The following is a 22,135-nucleotide window of genomic DNA, read 5'->3' on the forward strand; positions in this document are numbered from 1 at the left end:
ACGTTGTGCAAAAGCACACAAGCCACGCCCCCTCCTCCGATAATAAACTCTACAAATGCAATTACATTTTTTGTGCAAACTGGGTTTATTGTTAAAAAAAAAACAAAAAAAAAAAAAACTAACGGTCATCTGACGTGCTTACAATTACGTCCGCATGACAAAATCATGCTTCATGTTTGAAATCATTTTTGACACACATTCAAAGTAAATTCACCTGTTGATCCGGTTACCAAACCTTCAAAGATCAAATATTTCAACATATAAGACAGTACAGGCACACACAAAGCAAACTATTATGCTCTACTCTTCCTTGTCCTAAGCGGAAAGCAAATGACTATTCTCAACTTACACATTAAGAAAATGACTGTTCTCAACTTACACATTAAGAAAAGTACACACTCTGTCACATGCATACACACGCTGACAAAAATCAGAGATAGGCATACACACTTTGAATGCTCTACATACACAAAACTATTTTATTTTTCTAACCAACAATTTACTCACACAAAATATGATATCATTTTTTGTTAATGGTAATCGCTGGAGACAAGACATGAAGCCACTTGGTGTAGAAGCTAAAAAAAAAAAAAATTACCACTTCAAGGTCAAAACCTAGCTAACAATAAATGTTATATGGATAGATTCCAACCTAGTCTTCTGGTAGTTGAAAGTTCAATTCCTTTAACAGATTTATTTAACAACTTGCGGATTAAATGATATGCTAATGTAGGAGCCGCTTATTGTGTTATGATTAGTGATGGGATGTTTCCAGATTTCAATACAATTACCGATTTCGATTCTTTAAAAATTTTGAAATATTTAATTACAGATATAATGCTTTTAGTTAATGAAGACAACGTAAGGACGTCTCATTTTAACATTTGATAAACAACTTTATTTGTCATCCTTGTTAGTAGTGTGTACAAGAAAGAAACAGATTAGTAGGTGGAAGTGTTCTTGTGTAAAGATAGATTTAATATATTGCCGGCTTGTTGAGAAGAGAACAGCTCAGTCCACACGTGCCTGCAGCCAGTAGACGTCAGGACAAAGGAGGCTGGTTAAAGAAGAAAGAAAGAGCAACGTCTTCAGTGTATTTACGTGTGTTATAGTGTACATGTGTTGGTGTATTGACGAAAGTAGTTCTTTAGCATGATAAAGAAAGTTTGTGTGGGTACCGCACATAGAAATAAAGGAGTTAGAAGAGGGCCATGTTGGTTGTTATACTCACTTTGGCTGGGGGTTGAAGTTCCCCGGCGATGTGTGCTGCTGGGTACAGCAGGAAGAAAGAGGAGTAAGTTTCAGATTTCACCTTTTATATATATGTGATTGAGAGCTGGCTTGTAGTTGGACAAGCCAGGGAGAAAATGAATTTCAAATCTCGACCCGTGAGAATTAGCTCCTGCCTGTGATTGTAGCAAGTTTCAGCCGCTACATGCTTAAGATGTTCAAATAACGGTAAATATCTGGTAATGTCTTCATGTATTTTGAAAAACGTAAAACATACATTTGGGAGTGGGGTGGCATATATGACGAGTAGATCTTTTTAAATATTTTTCTCAAATGTTTTCCTTGTGATTGATTTTCAAAAAAAAAAAAAAAAAGAATCGACGATTGGTGTGCAAAATAAGAAAACAGTGTAGGAACAGAATAGTTAACAAATCCTGTTTCCATGTCAAGAATGATTTTATGCATCATAATGTTAATATTTAGAAAACAATTCTTAACTATTCTCAACCTTTTCTGTCTGTGAAAGATTGTTTATATTTTTCTCCCAAATATACAGTCGGTTATTACATTGATTCATTTTACAGCAAAAAAAAAAAAAAGAAATAGATGATAATAAATGAAATTCTGTTTTTAAATGGAAAAAGATTCACAATTATTTTTTGTTCTAATTTAACAGAATGGGCACTACTAATGTTTGTTTTGAACTTGAAACAAAAAAAACAAACTTTCCAATATAATTAAACTAATCCAGATAGGAAGAAGAGTAACTTATCTTGGATTTGGTAACATATATTTGTTGCATATTTCTTTTTTCATCTCTTTTTTTGCTGTTAGTCACATTGACAAATATCCGAATTTCATTCTACTTTTGAGGGGTATATTTAAAGGTAGATATAATTTTTTTTTTCAATAAATGCTTTCTGTTATGTATTTTATCCAAGATTTTGATAAACTCATTGTGAGATTTTCATCTATATTTTTTCACTCATATCCTAAGAGAAAAATTACAATGAAACATTAATTGTATTTTTTTGCTTTTGGGTCTTTCGAGATGTGTCTTCATAATTTGTTTATTTATTCTTTTTGCGGACTGTTGTCCTTGTCTTCACAGTTTTCGTTTCACCATGTTCTGACCAAATATCCTCTGACCTTCCTCAGGTGATTAACTGCGATAGGGTAGGAATGCAGAGTCTTGTAACTGTATCCCCAGTAAGTACTACCTTCCATAGTTGTTGTCTAACCACATTTTGGCCAACTAGGTGAGCATTGTCTGAAGATAACGGTTTCAATCCTACCCAAAGCAGGCCAAAGGATTAGTTGGCCAAAACATGGTTAGACAACAACTATGGAAGGCAGTAATTACTTGGAATACTGTTACAAAACTCAGCATTCCTATCTCATTATGGTTAGTCACCTGAAGAAGGTCGGAGGATGAGTTGGCCGAAACGTAGTGAAACAACAACTGTGAGTGTGAGGACAACAGTCCACAAAAGAATTAATACACAAATTGTGAAGCCTCATCTCCAAGAATTTAAAAAAAAAAAAAAAAAAAAAAAATACCATTCAGTACGAACTCAACAATGCAAAATAAGATAAGAACAAAAAATCAGATTTATAAGACCATAAAAATCCAACCTTGATTGCCCTTCAGGGCCTGTGGCAAAGTGGATAGAAGCATTGAGCCTCTATGGTTCCAATTGAGCATTGTTTGAAAATAGCGGTTTCAATCCTACCCAAACAGGCCAGAGGATTAGTTGGCCAAAATATGATGAGACAAAAACAACTATGGAAGCCAGTAATTACTGGGGATACAGTTACAAAACTCGGCATTCTCATCTCATCACAATCACCTGAAGAAGATCAGAGGATGAATTGGATGAAACGTGGTGAAATAACAACAAATAGGAAGATGAGGATAACAGTCCACAGAAGAATGAATACACAAAACACTATTTCAGAAGTCGATGACAAGATAACGACAATGTTAAGCTAGCACTAACAAAATTTTAAAATCTTACTCAGAGCATTTTAAATCCTTTAATAATCAACTGTGAACTTCCTGAGAGACAGCATAGATTTTACATCTCTATGTAGCCTCTTAGGAAGTTCACAAATAAGGGCGAAAATGGCATTAGATTGAATTGGAAGCCATGTTTAATTTCAGAAGAGTTTCCGATGGGTAGCTATTCTATACAAGTCCTGTATATGAAGAATTTTCTGTGGGTTGCTGTTCTCTACAGATCCTGGATTTTATAATTTTGCAGCCAAAGAGCAAATGATACTTCTCGTGTTGACACTATATGTACATATATACACACACACATGTAATATGTATCCGTTAAAAAAAGTATTTTTTAAGTAAAATTAAAATGAAGCAAATGGAGAAAATAGGAAAGACTTGTAAAATTTTCAGTATATTACAGAGTATTGTGCACAAGATGAAAGTAAAAAAAAAAGTCAATTTTAATTTCTGCATGCCTTAAAATAAGCACGTAAAAAAAGTACTTGTAAAAAAAAAAAGACTAAGAAAATGTTTTTAAAAAAGTGATATTTTGTTCATTTTTTTTTTATTTAAAAAAAAAAAAATTTATATTTATTTCATTTTATTTTTTATTTTTATTTTAGTAAAAGTTTAAACATTTGTTCTGCATTAGTATGTTAAAAGTGTTAATACAAACGAAATGGATGCAGTTTAACGTCCTCCTTGGGACAATTTTTCTTTCTTTTTTTTAAATACATATATGGGCTTGTGAAAAGTTATTTAAAGTCAAATTCTAACACGTTTAGAGGCAAACCATTTCAATTTTATTCTTGTTGCCAATATCTGCAATATGCTGTGTAATTTACAATAATGGATTCTTTTTTACTTCATTTCTTATGAAGTCATAGTTAATATCTATATGCTTAGATTTTGGTGAATTACTGTATTCTGCACTAAGACTATGCTGGCTTGATTATCACAATTACTGCAGGAGTTTCAGTTAATTCTGATTCTAAAACAGTCTTTAGAATAGCTTTTAGGTATAGCGCTTCTTGTGCAGAATGTGTAAGTGCTAATTGAGTTCTGTGGCCTTTAGTCTTATGTTGTAAATAAACAAATATAATAAAAACATCCATGTTTGTTTCATTTTCTTTTCTTTTTTTTTTTTTTGTCAAGTAAAAATTAAAAGAATCAAAAGTTCAGATTTTTCCAAGTAATCGTCCCAACACAAGTTATCATTAAGATCTGTGATTTGAAGCACATGTTTCTCTCAAAATGTCATGGCTGACATTGTTCACTCCAAATGCAGGTAACTTTCCTTTTAACAGTGCAAGAAAAATAACTCTGTATCATTTTTATTTTAGGCTGCTTTTAACAGGGAGGGGGAGGTAGTATATGTTTGTTCAACGTATATAATAGCAAAAATATACCATCAAACAAGCCTACTTATTTTTATTTTATGGAAATCGCTCCAGACCAGGCATGAAACCACTTGATTTATGAAGCAAAAAAAAAAAAAAAAATACTACTTCAAGGTAAAAATAACAAGTGTGAGATGGATGGATTCCGATCTAGAAAATAGCAATTCTTCCCTCTTTGTCAGAAACATTGTTCATGGAATGTGATAAGCAAGAATTGCAAGTGTGCTGGAAATAAACACAAGATCTATTTTCTACTATTATCTGTAAATTTTTTGCTTGTTATCTATTTCCCACATTTATTGCATTTTACCTGTCAGCGTGGATCAAGTTGTATTTCAACAAAACGATCATCTTCTATATCCTACCCAAGCTAAAATCCACATTACAGTCCCCAGGATCGCTTCCAAAACCAAAAGTTAAACTTTCAACAGATTCAGTACATATGATAAAAATAGATAACTTTGTCTCTCTCTATGCATCTTCCTGTCTGTCAACCAATCAAATGACACAAAATCACAATCATAAACTAACCCTTAATGATTCAAGATGGCTGGAAACCTAATACTGTCATCATCCTCAAAAGCAGTTCTTTTTGTTGCTGTCATTTTCATCGGCTTTATTTTTTCACTTGTTAACAAGAGTCATGATTAGGGCTGTGACAACAGCATATTCTTTTCATTGTTTTCACTCTTGAGTATATATCCGTTTATATCTTATATGCTTCTATATAGACTGGTGTGGTTCACAATTGATTGACTGTGTCTTACTGTGTCGGATATATACTTGAGAGTCAAAACAATGAAAAGAATATTCTGTTGTCACAGCACTAGTCATGGTACACTAGCCTCATCTATCAACACCCGTGCCACGGCTCTTGCTACAATGTCATGGCAAACGATCTCATAACTGTTGTCAGGTCTTAAGGGCATTACATTGTGAATAATATCTATAATGTAGTGGATTTGTGGCCAACAAAGCTTCATAGTAACTGTCTCTCTCCATTTGTGATTATATTTTTTGTGGTATGAACTATTTTTATTTTCATTATTCTGAAAAAGATCCCTCATTTTTTCCCCTATGATTTTGACTTTAATAGGATTAAAAAGCAAGACATTTCATGCAAATGTAATATGCACAAACTGCAGCACAATATCTGAGGTGTTTTATAGGCATATTAACTCTCTACTTTCTCGATAATCGTAGATTCCTATATTTTTTCTGCTGAGAGTTTACTGCTACAATCGGTTAAAATCAATGGAAGTAGTAAAATCTTTTCTCTCTAATTAATTCCTCCTTTCCCCGCCACCACATACACCATTTCCGGGATTGTTCACAAGGGACAGTTACGAAGGAACACTGGTTTGAGTTTTCTTTACTTCGTAGTTGCTTAAAAAAAAATGGAATGGAATTTTAATGTTCTTTTTCGTTCCATGCTTTCTACTGGATGAAATGCACTATGAACTTAACCGAATCGAAGGGTTATTTATGCCATTTTTTTTTTCGCTTTTCACTGTATTTTTTTGTTTTTGTTTTTCCGAACATGTTCATTTTTTTCCCCTTATTTTTGCTTTTTGTTTTTCCAATTTCTTTTTTAAAGAAGTTTTACGTTTGTTTGCTGTTTTTTTTTTTGTTGTTGTTTTATTTTGGTTTTTCTGATTTTTTTTAAGAAGTTTAACATCGTTTTTTTTTTTTTTTAATATTTAAACAGGGTTATTACTTCACTTATTCTTTACTTTACCCCCCCCCCTTACACACACACCTCCAAACATCCGGGAACCGCCGGGTACCCCTGCTAGTTTTAAATAAAACTGATACAGATTGCTTTTTTGTTGTTGTTTTATTTCATTTGTGTACTACTGTACCAAAGCGGTATGCACCCTATGCAGGTCAAACAGGCTTCCTATGAAGGAGGAAGTTTCATGGGAGTATGAAATTCAGAAGACATCTCCACTCATATGTATATTTAATTTGTGAGTGAAATTTGGTCTGTCGGAACTCTTCAGAAGGCATCAGGCTGTTTATGCTCAAGATGAATATTATCTATGAAATTGTAAAATTAGCTGTTCACAAAAACCCCGTGAAGAGCCTTGCTGGTCTAATCAACTGGAAGCACTTCTATTTTGTGGCAGGGGTTCCCAAGGAAGGAAATTGCCAATCCTTAGGTGCTCTGTTTTGCAAAGAGTCGAAAGTAAACCTTCCCTTATTTTGTCCTTTAGTCCTCAAATTCCATAAGTGATGTTTCTGGCAAAGTGGGAAGAATTGCTGTTTCCTGTGTCAGAATCTATCCATCTAATACTTATTGTTGGTTAATTTTTAACCTTAAAGTAGTATATTTGTTTTGCTTTAGCTCAATACATCAAGTGTTTTCATGCCTTGTCTGGAGCGATTTCCATGAAATTACTAAAAATTGATTCTTTTCATCAAAATGAGGAGTTTTAAATTGGTTTTAAACGGCAGTGCGATTTTTAGGGAGGCAATTAGTGGTTTGGCCAATAAGAGACAGGCATAAGTTAAATATTAGGTTGGTACAAAAATAATGTCGTTTTATTGACATTGATTCCTATCCAGAGTGCCCATTTTTGGGGAGCTGGATTTTCCCCACATTAAAAACCGACCTTGTGTCTAATTCTGCCTTCGTGGGGAGGCAAGTAAATAGGAATGTATATGTACTTATTTCATTCATGAGAATGTCATGGCTGTAGAGTTTGAATGTTTGACTCTCGAACGCTCGACCATGACAATTGCAATTGGAAAGCTTTGAAAAATTTATTCATTTAATCACCATAATACTGTAACATTGTCCGTGGACCAACACCTGTTGGGTACAGTTTCAGTCGCAAAGGAGACCAAGACAAAAGTATAAGAAATAATTCCAACTTATTCTTTGTAGCAACAACATTTATTAACTCCTTGTTACAGCTGTGACGCCACCCACGTGTTCTAGAATGTTCTCCATGTCTCATGAGATTTCAAACGTTATCTCATCTCTCATGTGTTCGTTCTCTTCCTCTTGTTTATAGTCCTTTCCTCCCCCCCCCATCAGCGACATCACTTTGCATGCATTTACATATGTGCTAAATTTGTTGCACTAATAAAAACACCACTACAGCTTTATTTTGAACATTTTCTTGAAAAACTCAATGATTATGTAGTAGAGCTGACATCTATTCCATATAGCCGCCTTCAGACTCCATCACCACCTCGATATGGATCCGGAACTGAGAACATGCCTTTTCCACAATCACTAGGCAAATACTCGGTGGATGGTTCTAGTGTTGTGGGAGGTCATGTTGGTGATGTTCTCGACGTATGACAAAACGTAGTCCAGTGGGTTCAGGTTACGAAAAGAGGAGGGCCAGTAAGAAAAGGGTACAAGATGTAGCACTCTTTCTGAAACTAAACCTGGGCTTTTTTGGACTTGTAGGCTAGTGCTGAGTCCTGCTGCCACACCCAGGGTCTGCCAGCAGCAACTTCATTGCACTAGAGGGTTACCACACTCTTCAGCATATCCAAGTACACGTTGGTGTTGACTTTCAAGCCAACTTCGAAGATGCGAGGTGGCATGATATGACCCTCACTTGAAACCACACCAAAGACCATAACTGTGTCCGGAAATTTTATTGACCTGTGCACTCAAGTGTTGAACTATCCAGATTTGCATTTCGAGGGTGCTGGCAATGGTCCTGTTTTCATAACTTGAATCAGTAAAGAGCATAAGTTGTACAGCGGCACATTTCCAATCTCTCTCGTTGAACATAGTGTCTCTTGGGATTTGTACACAACTGACCAACTAGTAGATGGTTCGGAACAAAAAAAGAAAACCGATTTTCATCATTTTTTTGGGGGGGGGGTGACAATTTTATCGTTCCACTCTGTACAATACCACATGAAACATTTTGAAAGGTAAAGGGACTTTGTGTTAGTAGCAGTAAATGTGGCCATCCATTAAATAAAATCATTTACTGATTTTTTTTTTGATTTTTTATTTTGAGACTTTCGATGTTATGCGTTTTTTTTTTTGTTTTTTTTTTCTTCAAGAGTTTTTATTTTTTAATTCTCTTCGTTCTGCTAATCTTAACCGTATTGGTTTGCCCGCTTGTGCATACAGCCTAATAATATATGTCCATTCTTGTTGGCAAGTGTTAAGTAAAGTTCAATGTGTTTACCACTTTTTTTTTTTTGATTGAAGAGATAACTCACATCCTTGAAAATATTATTTCATATAGTTATTTAAAGAAGTTCGAACACGAAATAATGTTGTATAAACTTTTTTTATTAAACTAGAGACAGGGCCTGGTCTTACCGTGTAGTAAAATACGCTTAAATATATTTTAATTCATGCAGATTTCGTATTTATTAGTACAGGGCTAATTCTCTATTTAATAGTATGCATAAATACCCCTGACAATCAGTAAAGCTAAACAGCAGAGACCCCTAGATGCCAGAAAGTCTTCTACTCTAATAGTTTCTTCCCTTGGACTGTTAAACTTTGGAATTTCCTTCCGGATCCCTGCTCCCTAACTGTACGAGCATGCAGAAGTTCAAGTGTAATGTAAACAGACATCTTGCTGCCCAACTCCCTATATAGTATCCCTGCAAATTATGTCCCAGAAAGTAGCCCCTTACATCAAAGTGGCTCTATCTTGTTTGGGGTGAAAATGCAAAAAAACATATAGTACTGATTTTCAAAATTAAAAAAAAGACTTGGGTGCCATCAGCAAGAATCAAAACCAAAACATTTAGTACTCCAGCCACGTTCCCTACAGTTTGAGCTATTGAGAGATAAGAAAGATTTAAAATTAAACCATTTCAAGCCATGATTGAATTTGCGCCTGTCCAAAACTAATAGAAATGTCGGCAAGTTGAAATGAACATTTTGGATTTCAACTGTCGATATATTTCTGCACACATCATTCATCCATCCAAACAAAGATTTTCCTCGTTATAAACCATCCTTGGTGTATGATTACTATTTCCTGTTATTTTCAGTGTTATGTGACCAGTAGTTTAAGAGTTTATCGGTTAAATATTTTCACACAGACGCACACACACATATACTGTTTCTTTTCTTATATAGATGTATAAAATCATGTACTAATTTTTTTTTGTTCTGTGATTTCAACGTAATATAGGGTGACCCCCCCCCCAAAAAAAAACGGGCCCCAACTCTAATGAGGCCCCATTTCTTAGTGTTTTGTCCGAATGAAATGAAACTTTGGTCATAACTAGTTTATTATATTCAAAATATCACATCAAAACACTAGGGTCTTTGGCTTTTTTTTTTCTCCGTTCTACAGCATATGTTCTAGATTGCCTCCATTTAGCTTTTTTTTTTTGGGGGGGGGGTGTCACCCTCTTTTTCCTCGTTTTTTTTCCAAGAAAACTATTGTTCTTTTTTATTCTTCTCTTCATTGTGCTGATGTTAATCCCAAAGGATAGCCTATTATTTTGCAAAGTGTCTTTATAAAATTAGTTTATTACCTTCCATAATAGTAATAAGTACTTGCGAAACAATTAATTATCGATTTATCTATCGATCAATCGGTTGCATCATTGCTAGTCCAAATCAATTTCACTGTTGTTTAATAAACAGTAAATAAAAAAAAGTAAGTCAAATAAGTAGTAGTAGTAGTAGTAGTGAATATCAAATTTTATTGATTAGCTTAAACTAGCAAAGCTACATGGCATTGTAGGTAGCAATTTATTTTTATCAATAAACATAAATGTTAGCCTTTTGGCTCGGATTTCCATCAGCATCAAAGCCAACAGAGTTTAGGTGTTTGCTGAAATGTCTTGTTCTCTGTTATCTAAGATATGGTTTCACTCCTGTGCAATTCTAGAAGGTCCACCCTTCTAGACTTTGCCTTCTTCCTTTGAGAAGGGGTTAGTTTATTGATAATTGCTTAAGGCGCCCCTACAGCCCAGGCATTTCTTTTCAAACCAGAATGCTTTTCCTCTCGGGCGGTGGCTCTTCAAATTCCACTCTCTGACCCTCGTGTCGCATCATTTCGCCATGGGAGGAAGATAACTGTCTGCTAGAAACACAGTGTAGTATCTGTTCTGGTACTACACTTTTTTGTCCTTGGTCAGTGAAGTTGAAGTCTTTCTAGATAGGTGATTTTTATTATTTATTTATTTTTTTTTTTTTTTTATAATTTTTCAATGTTTCAATCCAGAGGTCCACTTGAGTCGCTCTATTTTTTTTTTAAGTTTGCCTTCGTGTGGAGGCAAGTAAATGAAAAATTAATATTACTGTAAAATCCGAAACAACTAATCTAGATAAAATTTACAAAAAGAAAAGAAAAAGAAAAGGTAAACGGCATACACTTAAAGAACAAATACAAGTGTAAAGTGTAAGAAAAAAAAAAAAGAAAAATGTTTTTCAATAAATAAAATATGCGAGATAAGTTTTACTTAAAGAAATAAACTAATTCGCCCTCTTTCTCCTAAATGAGTAAATAAAGCATATATGTGTCGTAAATTAATTTCCTATTTATGTCATGAAATATTAAAGACAAAGGGTATATTACTTTGTCAAACTCTGGAATCTTTTCATTGAAATCTGAAATCTGTACGGAATTTAGAACCGAACCCTTTATTTAATCCATCTCCTTCCATCAGCCGTCATCATCAGTAGAAGTCTTAAGTAATTTGCAATTGTATTTTTGTGTGTGGGTTGTGCTGAGGATTGAACCGTTATCCTCCAGAACAGTGTAACTTACAAGTGAATTTTACCAAGAATTTTATCCACTACACCACGGGTCGTTGCAGTTCACAAGAACCCGTGATGTACGTTATTTTTAGTTCAGATATCAAAATGAGGGTGGTGCCACCATAGAATATCCAGAGGAATTAGTTCAAATGCAAGGAATGGTGTCTTCTATTTATCGTTTATAAGACCTACCATCCTCGCAATTGATGGTATTCTTCAGGTGTTAAATTGTTAGCATTGAACTTTCTGACTACTATGTTATAGTCAGTTGGTAAGCAGCCCATGGTATTGCATTCTACAGATATGCAGTTCCTGGAAAGAAACTTTGCTCATGGAAGTTTTGTTTGGTTTAAGTTACACAGAGGAAGAAAGAAAAATCATTTACAGTGGTGGTAGCTAGACAAGATTTTGTTGTGAATGTTTTCCAGAAGAGAACCATAGATTGGAGCTGCCTAAGGTGATTGAAATAGGAATAAACCTTGTTATGTTATGTATTGTTCTTTTTTTAAATATTGTGAATAATTTTGAAATGTAAACAATAAGTAACAAAAAAATATTTATCCATAGATACACATATGTAATGGGAGGCAACTCTCCAAGGCTCAGATGAGCTAATTACAACAATAATAATACAGTTATATGCTATTTAATTAATTGGAATTATTACTGAGTTGAGTATTATTTATAATTTTATTTATTGCGGACTATTATCCCTGTCTTTTAGTTGTTATTTACACGACGTTTCAGCCAACTATTTTTATGACCTAAAAGATGAGGATAATAGTTTGCAATAAATAAATGAATAAATAACTAGCAAGACCTGTGGAAATTCCACAGGGGACTCATTCATCTCTTCTCTTCTCTATCTATCTATCTTCTATCTATATAAATAAAATGAACTCATTTTTTCCCGTCTGATTTTGACATTAATAGGATTAAAAATCAAGATATTTCATGCAAATATAATATGCACAAACGGCAGAACAATATCTGAGGTGTGTTATAGGCTTATTATTTCTCAAATTCCTCGATAATCTTAGATTTCTATACTTTTTCTGCTGAGAAGTCACGGCCAAAATCGGTTAAGATCAATGGAAGTGGTAAAATATTTTCTCTCTAATAAATTCCTCCTCCCCCTGCCACCACTTAACACCGTTTGGGGATCGTTCACAAGGAACAGTTGAGAAGAGAACACCGGTTTGGCTTCATAGTTCTTTCATGTGAAGTTATTTAAAATCACTAAACTAAGCTGCAGTGCTCTGTGGCGTAGTGGTTAGCGTGCTGGACAATTCACATTATATTTTCACGTTCGCGCCGACCTACCGTAGTTGTTTTTTTTTTTTTTTTTTTTTTTTTTTTTTTCCTAAACAACTGGAATGGACTTTTCTTGGTGGCCGAACTGTTAACGTTGCAGATGTTGTTTTTTTTTGTTTTTTTTCACACTTTGTTTTCCTACTTTTACTCATGACTCCAGGTTTGATCCTTCCTACTTACCTACCATAACATTTTTTAACCCCCCCCCCCGTCCCGGAAACAAACACTCGGGCAACGCCGGGTACCCCCGCTAGTATGTAATATATTGATGAGGGCATTCTGTAAATGTTCAGCATTAATGGAGATGCTCTGATATTATTGTAGCTTTTTTGTTAAAACTGCAAAAGTATTTATCTTAGCTAGCACGAACGCCCAGTAAAGCCCGGTCGTAAAGTACACTTAAATATGATATTTTAATTCTTGCAGATTTTGTATATATTATTATAGACTTAATGTTCTATCGATTTTTATATGTTATAAAGTTGTGATTTCAAAAAAGAAAATATATCCATATCCATATATATATATATATATATATATGAACTTTAGTTCTTTCAGCCATAACCAAAACTTATGAAGAATTTTTGATAAAATTATTTATAAAAAAAATAGATGATTTAAGTGCCATCAGCTATAGTCGAAACCAAAACCAAAACTTATGAAGAATTCTTGGTAAAATTATTTATGACAAGAAATAGAAGAATATAACAATTAAACGACCCGGATGTAAGCATGACCCACAAGAACACACACGCTATTGTATTAATATATAGATACTCATCTCAATAAGCATTCCAATTAAATAATATATACCATTCGGTATGGACCCGACCATGGAAGATCAAATAATAAGACCAAAAAATTCAACCTTGATCGCCCATTCAGGGCCCGTGGCACAGTGGATAAACGGTGAATCTCTACGATTCCAGTTGAGCATTGTCTGAAGTTAGCAGTTTCAATCCTACCCAAAGCCGAACAGAGGATTAGTTGGCCAAAAACGTGGTGAAACAACAACAACTATGGAAGGCAGTAATTGCTGAGGATGCAGTTTGGAGATTCGGAGTTCCTATCCCGTCGCGGTAACCATCTGACGAAGGCCAGAGAAATAGTTGGCCGAAACGTCACGAAAACAACAACTAAAAGATGAGGATAATACTCTGCAATAAATAAATTAGTGATACAGTTTATCACTAAAATAATTTATATATTAATACTGTAGTATCTTGAACCTACGTACGTATCCTGTTTATTAAAAAGCAGGGCAGAAGGTGATAACATACTACGAACATTAAATTAGTATATCTATATACTAATTTAATGTTCATAGTATATTATCAACTTCTCTCCTTCTTTTTAATAAATAGGATCTCCCGATCACCAAAGATGCAATGTAAAAAAAAAAAAAAAAATTAAAATGATGTCGCTTTTGGGCCGTACGTGAAACTAAAATATACCTTCTTGGTCTTCTGGCTAGGATCCAAGGGTAGTATCTGTTCTGTCTAAAGATGGGATAATGATAGTGTGGGGTTTCCATTCACGCTGAATGTCCTTACAATGGAAATATGTCACAGACTCCTATAAGGATATTGGAGATAAATTGTAATAACCAGATATATTTTGACACTATATTAACCAGATTGCTTAGATAAATATTTTTACAGTTTTAACAAAAGGGCTACAATAATATTGCAGGGTCTCCATTCACACTGGACGTCCACAAAATGTCCAGCAGCAATATATTACATGAAAGATGCCACTGTGGAATTTCCACTGGTCCTGCTAATGGTAATAATAATAATAATGATGATAATGATAATAATAATGATGATGATGATAATAATAATAATAATAATAATAATGATAATAATAATGATAATAATAATAATAGCATAATAAATAAGTCATGATTTCATTTTTTTTTTTTTAAATAAGTTGCCTTTGGACTAATTCCCAACATCAATATCATACCTGGACATATGTAATCTAGGCAAATTACCATTTAGTTATCGAGTTGGTTTTTTGAAAAGTCCAGCTTCTTTAAAAAGGAGCATTCTGGATGGGATGGAAATAAAGATTTACCCCAGTAGAAAAGAATTTCTCTTCGTCTGAGTTCAGAACAGGTACTACATTTTCAAAAATGTATTTGCCAAAAGAGTGAAACAAAGTTTACAAGTTAGGTACAAGGTCATTAAAAGTGTGAGAAATATACTATATCGATACGGCACTCACTCTAAGCAGGTTGCATTGGCTTCATCTGAACGAGGAAGTTTCTTGTGAGTATAAGATTCACAAGCGATCCCCAGTTGCATGTGTGGGGTGGTAGGTGTGTCAGAATTTTGGAAATTTTTGACATCCTTAACACAAAATTTCGAATAAGATATATAAAACTCGTAATTTCTTTTTTTAAAGTGGGTTGTTTAATTTCTTTATGGAATATACTTCCAAAATAAACTATTTAAGGTATTTAAAAAATTATAGAAATATTATTTTTTATTAAAAAATATGTTTACAAAGTGCATGCGCGCTCATGCAGTCATTTTTTTCTACGTAATGAAATGAATTGAATTTTACGAGTTAAATTTTTTCAATTTTTTCAATTTAAAAATCTATCAAAATTTTTCTATCGGTTCAATTTTTAAGATATTTTCAGGTTTAGTGTGAAATTCTATGCTCTTTCCAATAAGCTGAATATAATATTCTAGACAAACGTTTTTTTTTTACCCCCCCCCATTTTGAAATGTCTATTAAAAAGAAAATAATTAATTTTCTCACCTAAGGTTTATACATCACAAATTGAAGATAAAAGATCAATAAATAAAATAATCTAATTTAAAACAAAAACAAAAGAATAGTTATGTGCAAATTTACCTGCAAAGGCAAAAGTTTAAAAAACCTCTTTTTAAAAAAAACATGTTGATTTTTTTTTTTTTTTTTTTTTAAGTGAAACCTTACATTTGGAAAATATTGTCCTGTAAAAATTTGACACCTACATCAATTTTTTTCTATTTCATTCAATGTTTTTTTTTTTTAGATTTTTGAAAAAAAAAATTCATTGCATAAAGAAATAAAATGTTTTAAATCAAAAACTCGTGTAATTCTTTAAGAGAATTAAAAAAATGGAAAATTTGTCGGCGTTTTTTTTTTAAAGTAAACTTTGATGAGTGAAATGTGATCATTTTTCAAATATGGTGGCTAATTTGATTGATGACAGCAAACACATGTCCGAAATTCAAATGGGAAATAAGACACATATCAGCACTTCAAATGTTTGTTTCTTTATATAGTTACTACCGGGAAATATATTTGGTCTGCGTTTTTTTTTATGTTTTTGAAATAATTATGGCGCTTTTCCACCTCCGTACTTCTTAACTGGAAGAAAAAGAGACAACTCCGACATGTTAAAATCGCGGTATTTTTTAATCCTTGCTTAAAATTTTTATTTATTTATAAAGTATAGAATAGAAAATATAAATATGGATAAATTCTTAACAATGAAGAATGGAAGCACTCATTGATTATTATCTTTTATAGGTAAGTGATTTTTTGGAATTTATATATATTTTTATATTCGAAGTAAGTTAAAATTCATTGATTTTCTTAATCTTTTTTTAAAGAAAACCGATTTTAAAAAAAAAGATTGCATATTTTTCTATTAAACATTTATTATTTTAAAATTTGGTCTTTGCTCCTTTTATTGAAAAAAAAAATTAGGGTTTCAATTACATTTTTCAAGCTTCGAAAGACTGTGAGTCTAATTATTCTAATTTTTACCACTCATTTTTAATGGCGATATTTGACACTGCTAGTGGGGTGGGGTGGGGGATCTGTGTTTATTCTGTCTATGCCATTCTTAACTAGATGACCTTTTCACCCATTCACCCAAGTATTTTTCCCGTCATTCTTTCAGGTCTAACATTCGCAAGTAACATTAATTGGAACAAATATATAGAAGACATTGCCAAGGCTGCTGCAAAAAGTTGGACTTTCTCTACTCTACTAGACAAGTACTCTCACCTGATAGTATCCTATCTATATATATAAAAGCGAAAATGTGTGTTTGTGTGTTTGCTTCTTGTGTATGTCCAAGAAAGGCTTTTTTCAGAGAAGCGGTCGGTCACCTAACAACTTTAAAACTTTTTATATCGCATGTAAATCGTAATATCTCAGAGTTAACAACGGAGCTCGCCTGTCTATTTAATTTGCTCGACTTCGGGAAGATAAATATTCAACAGTTTTCGCTCGCTGCATGTGGGTTAGGCCTTTTCCTATAATAAAAGCGACACCAATTCTTACGTTATTTTTCCGGTCTCGATCGCCGGAAATGTCCGAAAGCAATCAGCTTTGATCAATGTGGAAATATTATTTCCTTATATCAGAAGACAATTGCTATTCAATTTCGACAAGTGGAGCTGTTTTTCCCTACCCCGCAACGTCTTGGGGGGGGGGAAAGAAGCATTCCCCGCACTAAATGAAATGCTACCCCCACAGTCAAAAGTTGACCTCATTAAGTTATTAAAACGTGCACCTGCTAATTTAAGTAATTAAATAAATTCAAACATGTTTCCGTTAGCATCTCGCGGTGGCCCAATTGTTAACGTTGCACTCTTTTTTTTTCACACTTTAATTTCCAACTTTGCCTCAAGGGTTCAGTTCCGATCCTCATACTTACCTACCAAAACATTTTTTTTTATTTTACCCCCCCCCCCTGGAGTTTTGATTTACCCAAAACCACACACACCTCCAAACACCCAGGCAATGCCGGGTACCCCTCGCTAGTATCTCTATAAAGCCACAATTTGTCCACGCATGTAATATTGTTACCCATCTGGGCTGGTGCATCTACCACTAGTCTCTCCCTATTAGACAGGGTTCAAAAAAGAGTTTCCAATTGGACCCACAATATCAATCAAACTCAAACCTCTGTCCCATCGTTGCAATGTTGCACTCTGTGTTTGTTTTACAAGTACTTTAATAAACTGTGCTCTGATGAATTCATAGCACTGGTGCCCCTTCGACGTAAATACTCCCAACTAACCCAATAACCAGCAAAATTCTTCATTACAGAGCCCCCCCCCCCCCCCGATGTCGGAGAATTTTCTACTCTGAAAGTTTTTTTTTTTTTTTTTTTTTTTTTTTCATACTAATAGACTTTGGAATTCCTTCCCTGTATCCTGTTTCCTCAACTGTACTAACATGCAGAAGTTTAAGTGTAATATGAACAGACATCTTGCTGCTCAACTCCCTATTTAGTATCTTTGTGTAGGCATGGTTCCTAATACAAGGTAGTCACTTATGTCTCGGTGTCAATTTGCTTTGTTTGGAGTGAATATGAGTAAAAACCAAAAAAATAAAAATAAAAAAATTTCTATCACTTCAACAGTCACCGCAATACCACATTTACTCTATAGATTGCTCTACTTAAAATATTTCTAATGATTTCAAGTTAATTTTATTTACAAAAGATATTTACAATTTCATTTGAAAAAAAGATGGAAATGAGACGGAGAGGGATAGAAAAACAAAGAAACCAATTTGGCTGATGAATCTCGGTACCATTTGAGAGTTCTTGATAAGATATCTGCAATTTAATTGGTCCCATTCTATCTTCACTGCAACATCTCTCTCACAGACGTGATGTTGCTAGTCTCAGTCTTTTTTTATAAATACCATTATGGTATGTGTTCTTCAAAATTGTCTGATCTATTTCCTATTTCTTTTGTTCTGGCTCATTTGACTCGTTGGTCTAGTGGTCTCCATCAATTTGCTGTTTTGATACCTCATTGTAATGCAGCTTCCTATTCCACGAGCTTCTTTCCAAGAATACCAGGCTTGTGAAACTCTCTTCCTGCTAGCTGTTTCCCGCTACTTTATCTTGATCTTTTCAAGACTAAGGTCAATAGGCATCTGCTGTCTTTCCTATAATCTTTCTTTCTTGTTAGCTCCTTACATTAAGTGGCTTCATGCCTTGTCTGGAGTGATTTCCATAAAAAAAAAACATTCAGGGGCAGGTTAGTAAAAACTTCCAAATCTTATTTAATTGGAATTCATTATTGAGATGAGTATTATTTATATTTATTTATTGCGGACTATTATTCTCATCTTTATTAGTTTTTGTTTTTGATCTTTTATTGGTTTTGTTTATTCACAACGTTTCGGCCAACTATTCCTCTGGCCTTCGTCAGGTGGTAACCGCGATGGATAGGAACTTTGAATCTTCTAACTGCATTCTCAGCAATCACTGCCATCCGTAGTTGTCGTCTCACCACGTTTTGGCCAAGTAAGCCTCTGGCCAGCTTTGGGTAGGATTGTAAATAATATACCATTTGGTACGGACCCGACCATGGAAAATCAGATAATAAATAAAAAAAATCCAAACTTGATCGCACTTCGGGGCCTGTGGCGCAGTTGATAGACATTGAATCTCTACGGTTCCAGATGAGCATTGTCTGAAGATAGCGGTTTCAATCCTGCTCAAAGCTGACCAGAGGTTTTACTTGGCCAAAACGTGGTGAGACAACAACAACTATGGATGGCAGTGATTGCTGAGAATGCAGTTAGGAGATTTGAAGTTCCTATACGTCGCGGTTACCACTTGACGAAGGCCAGAGGAATAGTTGGCCGAAACGTTGTGAAAACAACAACTAATAAAGATGAGAATAATAGTCCGCAATAAATAAATTAATACTTCCAAAGCTATCTATATATCTATAAAAGTGAACGTGCCTGTGTACATTTTCCTACGCAATAACTCTGTCAATTTTAAGTCTACAGACTCGAAATTTGATATACAGGGTACTGAGATTTGGGAACAGAAATTTCGCCTGTTAAGAGGTCAAAGTTCAACGATTAGACCTTTGAGAACTCTACCCAACTCCTCCAACAATTTTGGGTCTACACACTTGAAATTTTAGATATAGGTTCCTTGGACATGGATCTAACTTAATAACTTTATTTGAGCCCAAAATAATAAATTTTAAGGGGTCATAATAGGGGTCAAAGTTAAAAAAAATTGACCTTGTTTTTTTTTTTTTCTCAACATACATCTCCAAACACCAGGGCAACGCCGGGCTGAAATGCTAGCCTTATCTAAAACTAGACTGATCACTGTTTTCTAGTTTGTTTAAGTGGGGAGCATAAGAAATAGGGATTGAGTTAGGGAGTAGATGGTGTCCTAAGATTTAAAAAAAAAAAAAAAATCAATTTTGGGGACAAAACTAAAAACGGGGAGTGAACATCTTGGAGTATCTCTATTTCCGAAAAATAAACTCCCTCAACTAATAGTCTATCCTAATGGGTTCTAAAGGTAACCAGAACCGCGTGGGAGGTAGAGTCTACAGACGCTTCTTCATAACTGCTTTTGGATGATTTATTTTGCTATAAGATGAAAAATGTTAATTTAACAAGTTAGGCACAAGGTCATCAAAAGTGGGAAAATTTGGGAGAAGAGGGATCGTTGGTCATTCTGTCTGTCATATTCTTAGCTAGAATCATTTCAGTTACCACCATACCACATTTTCTTTAAAACCATCACACTTAAAATATCCTCAATTGTTGTAAATTTATTTATTTTTGTAGATTAACACCCTCGGCTATCCTCACTTCGTCCTAAAAATGAGATTTTTACTTTTTTAGGTGATTACATATGACCACCCAGAAAAACTCGACGGGGAGAAAAAAAGTAAAAATAAAAATTTTTTTCGCGGCAGTTTATTATTATTATTAGTAGTAGTAGTAGTCGTAGTAGTAATAGTCACACAGTCCATCATCAAAGATTTCTCTTTGAGAACAACTTGTGGTTGTTATCTGGAGTCTGAGTGACAAATTGGAGATAATTCCGTGCGTTTTGTAAATGAGTCTCCTGTTTTGTTTAGTTTTTTCTTTTTCTTTTTAGGCGATTACATGTGGTTTTACGCCCTTGCCAGTCAGATTTAAGATTAGTGGTAAAAAAAATTACACTTCTAAAAAGTTAGAATTGTCCGGAAATGGAAGATAATTTTTACATTTAATACGCCTTCACTATAAATTCTAAAATGTCGTGTCTTTTTTTCTTCCCGACAAGTTTTTTTGAGTGCATTGACACGTAATCGCCTAAAAAAGATGAATCCCGGTTTTTTTTTTAAAGCTGGGAGAGGGGATAGTTACAAATTTACCTGACTTTGACCCTATCCCAACTGTCAGGAAGCTGGAGAGTCGAGTCTTTAATTTGTGCGACGCGTACTTAGATTGTTATTGCGGATTAACACCGACGAAAGGAGTGATTTGTGACACTCGTTGCCGGGTTTAAGAAAAAGGTGCAACTTTTTCTTTATATCTTAACAAACACACAAAAAAGGTAATATTTTTAAAAACTGCATTTTATTACAACTAAATACAACTTATTTTAATTTCTATCATCATAAAAAAATAATACACATTAAAAAAAAGAAAACGTCTGTGATATTTCACTGACGAAACAACACGCACAGTTTAAAGCAAGAGTGGAAAAGTCATCATTATTTTGATCGTTTGTATACAAATTTGTTCTCGGTTAATCTATTTGCAGGCCATTGACTTAATTTTTTAATATATATATATATATTTTTTTACGTATGCAGAATACGGATCGTGCTGAAATAATGTTATTTAGAAACCCATTCTAAACATTGTAGGAGGTGGGCATTTAAAAATAAAACAAACTATTCACTTAACAATTTAATAACCAAAAAGATACCGTTAAAATCATTTTAACTCGAAAATCTTACCTAAAAATTAGCAAGGTCTGTAAACTGCATAAGTAATCGTTTCCCCCTCTCTTTTACAAATAAATAAATAACAAATATTTAGATAATTCTGGCTTTGCGAAGTAATTTCGTTGTTTTTATATAAATAAAGGCGATAGATCAAACAAGGAAGATAAATTGTAAAACGAAGATGTTTTTATTATTAAATTGTTAGGTGAAAGTACAGAATAGTTACACCCCCTCTTTCCTCGATGTTATTTTCTAAATATTAACGTTATTTCAGCGCGGTACAATAAGTGCAGAAGTACCAATTTAGTTGAACAGCAAAAATAGTACTTTAATCAAATTAATTTAAATTTGAATGATTTTCAGTTCCGTTTTCGTAAATGTAAATAAGTAAATATTAGTACTTATGCACTTATGTTACCGTGCTGAAATAATAATGTTATTATTTAGAAAGCCGTCCTTATCATGTGAAGGGGGAAGAATGTTTTGTAACTAATCTGTACTTTCATCTTACAAAGTAATAAAATGATATCGTAAAACTTCAATTTAATTTGAAAATACTATTTAAAAAATAGCACAGTAAGAGCATAAGTACCAAAATATTTTTTAATAAACAAAAAAGTAAATTAATTTAATAAGGATTAATTTAATCGAACAATAAATCAAAATTTAAAGTAATATAAAATGTTTTTAAAATAAGCATTATGCCCACTGTTTCTGCAATCTTATTTTAAGAAATTGAAATTGATCT

General features: G+C 33.6%; 1 protein-coding gene across 8 annotated transcripts in view; it reads left to right on the forward strand.

Annotated features, from left to right (window-relative positions):
- Positions 1 to 22,135, forward strand: part of LOC145276793 (oxysterol-binding protein-related protein 11-like) — a 430,789-nt gene that overhangs the window by 9,628 nt on the left and 399,026 nt on the right. For 2 of the 8 annotated variants that reach the window (XM_080128097.1, XM_080128100.1), the window contains exon 1: positions 20,855 to 20,990. The exons of 4 other annotated variants lie outside the window; for them this stretch is intronic. The gene's annotated coding sequence lies outside the window, so the exon portion shown is untranslated. Of the gene's footprint in view, positions 1 to 20,854; positions 20,991 to 22,135 lie in introns of those variants that run through there. 2 more of the 8 variants (XM_080128104.1, XM_080128106.1) reach the window with 2 other exon arrangements.

The sequence above is a fragment of the Euprymna scolopes genome, chromosome 5 (assembly GCF_053919585.1).
Source record: "Euprymna scolopes isolate OS-2025 chromosome 5, ASM5391958v1, whole genome shotgun sequence".
Taxonomy (NCBI): Eukaryota; Metazoa; Mollusca; class Cephalopoda; order Sepiida; family Sepiolidae; genus Euprymna; species Euprymna scolopes.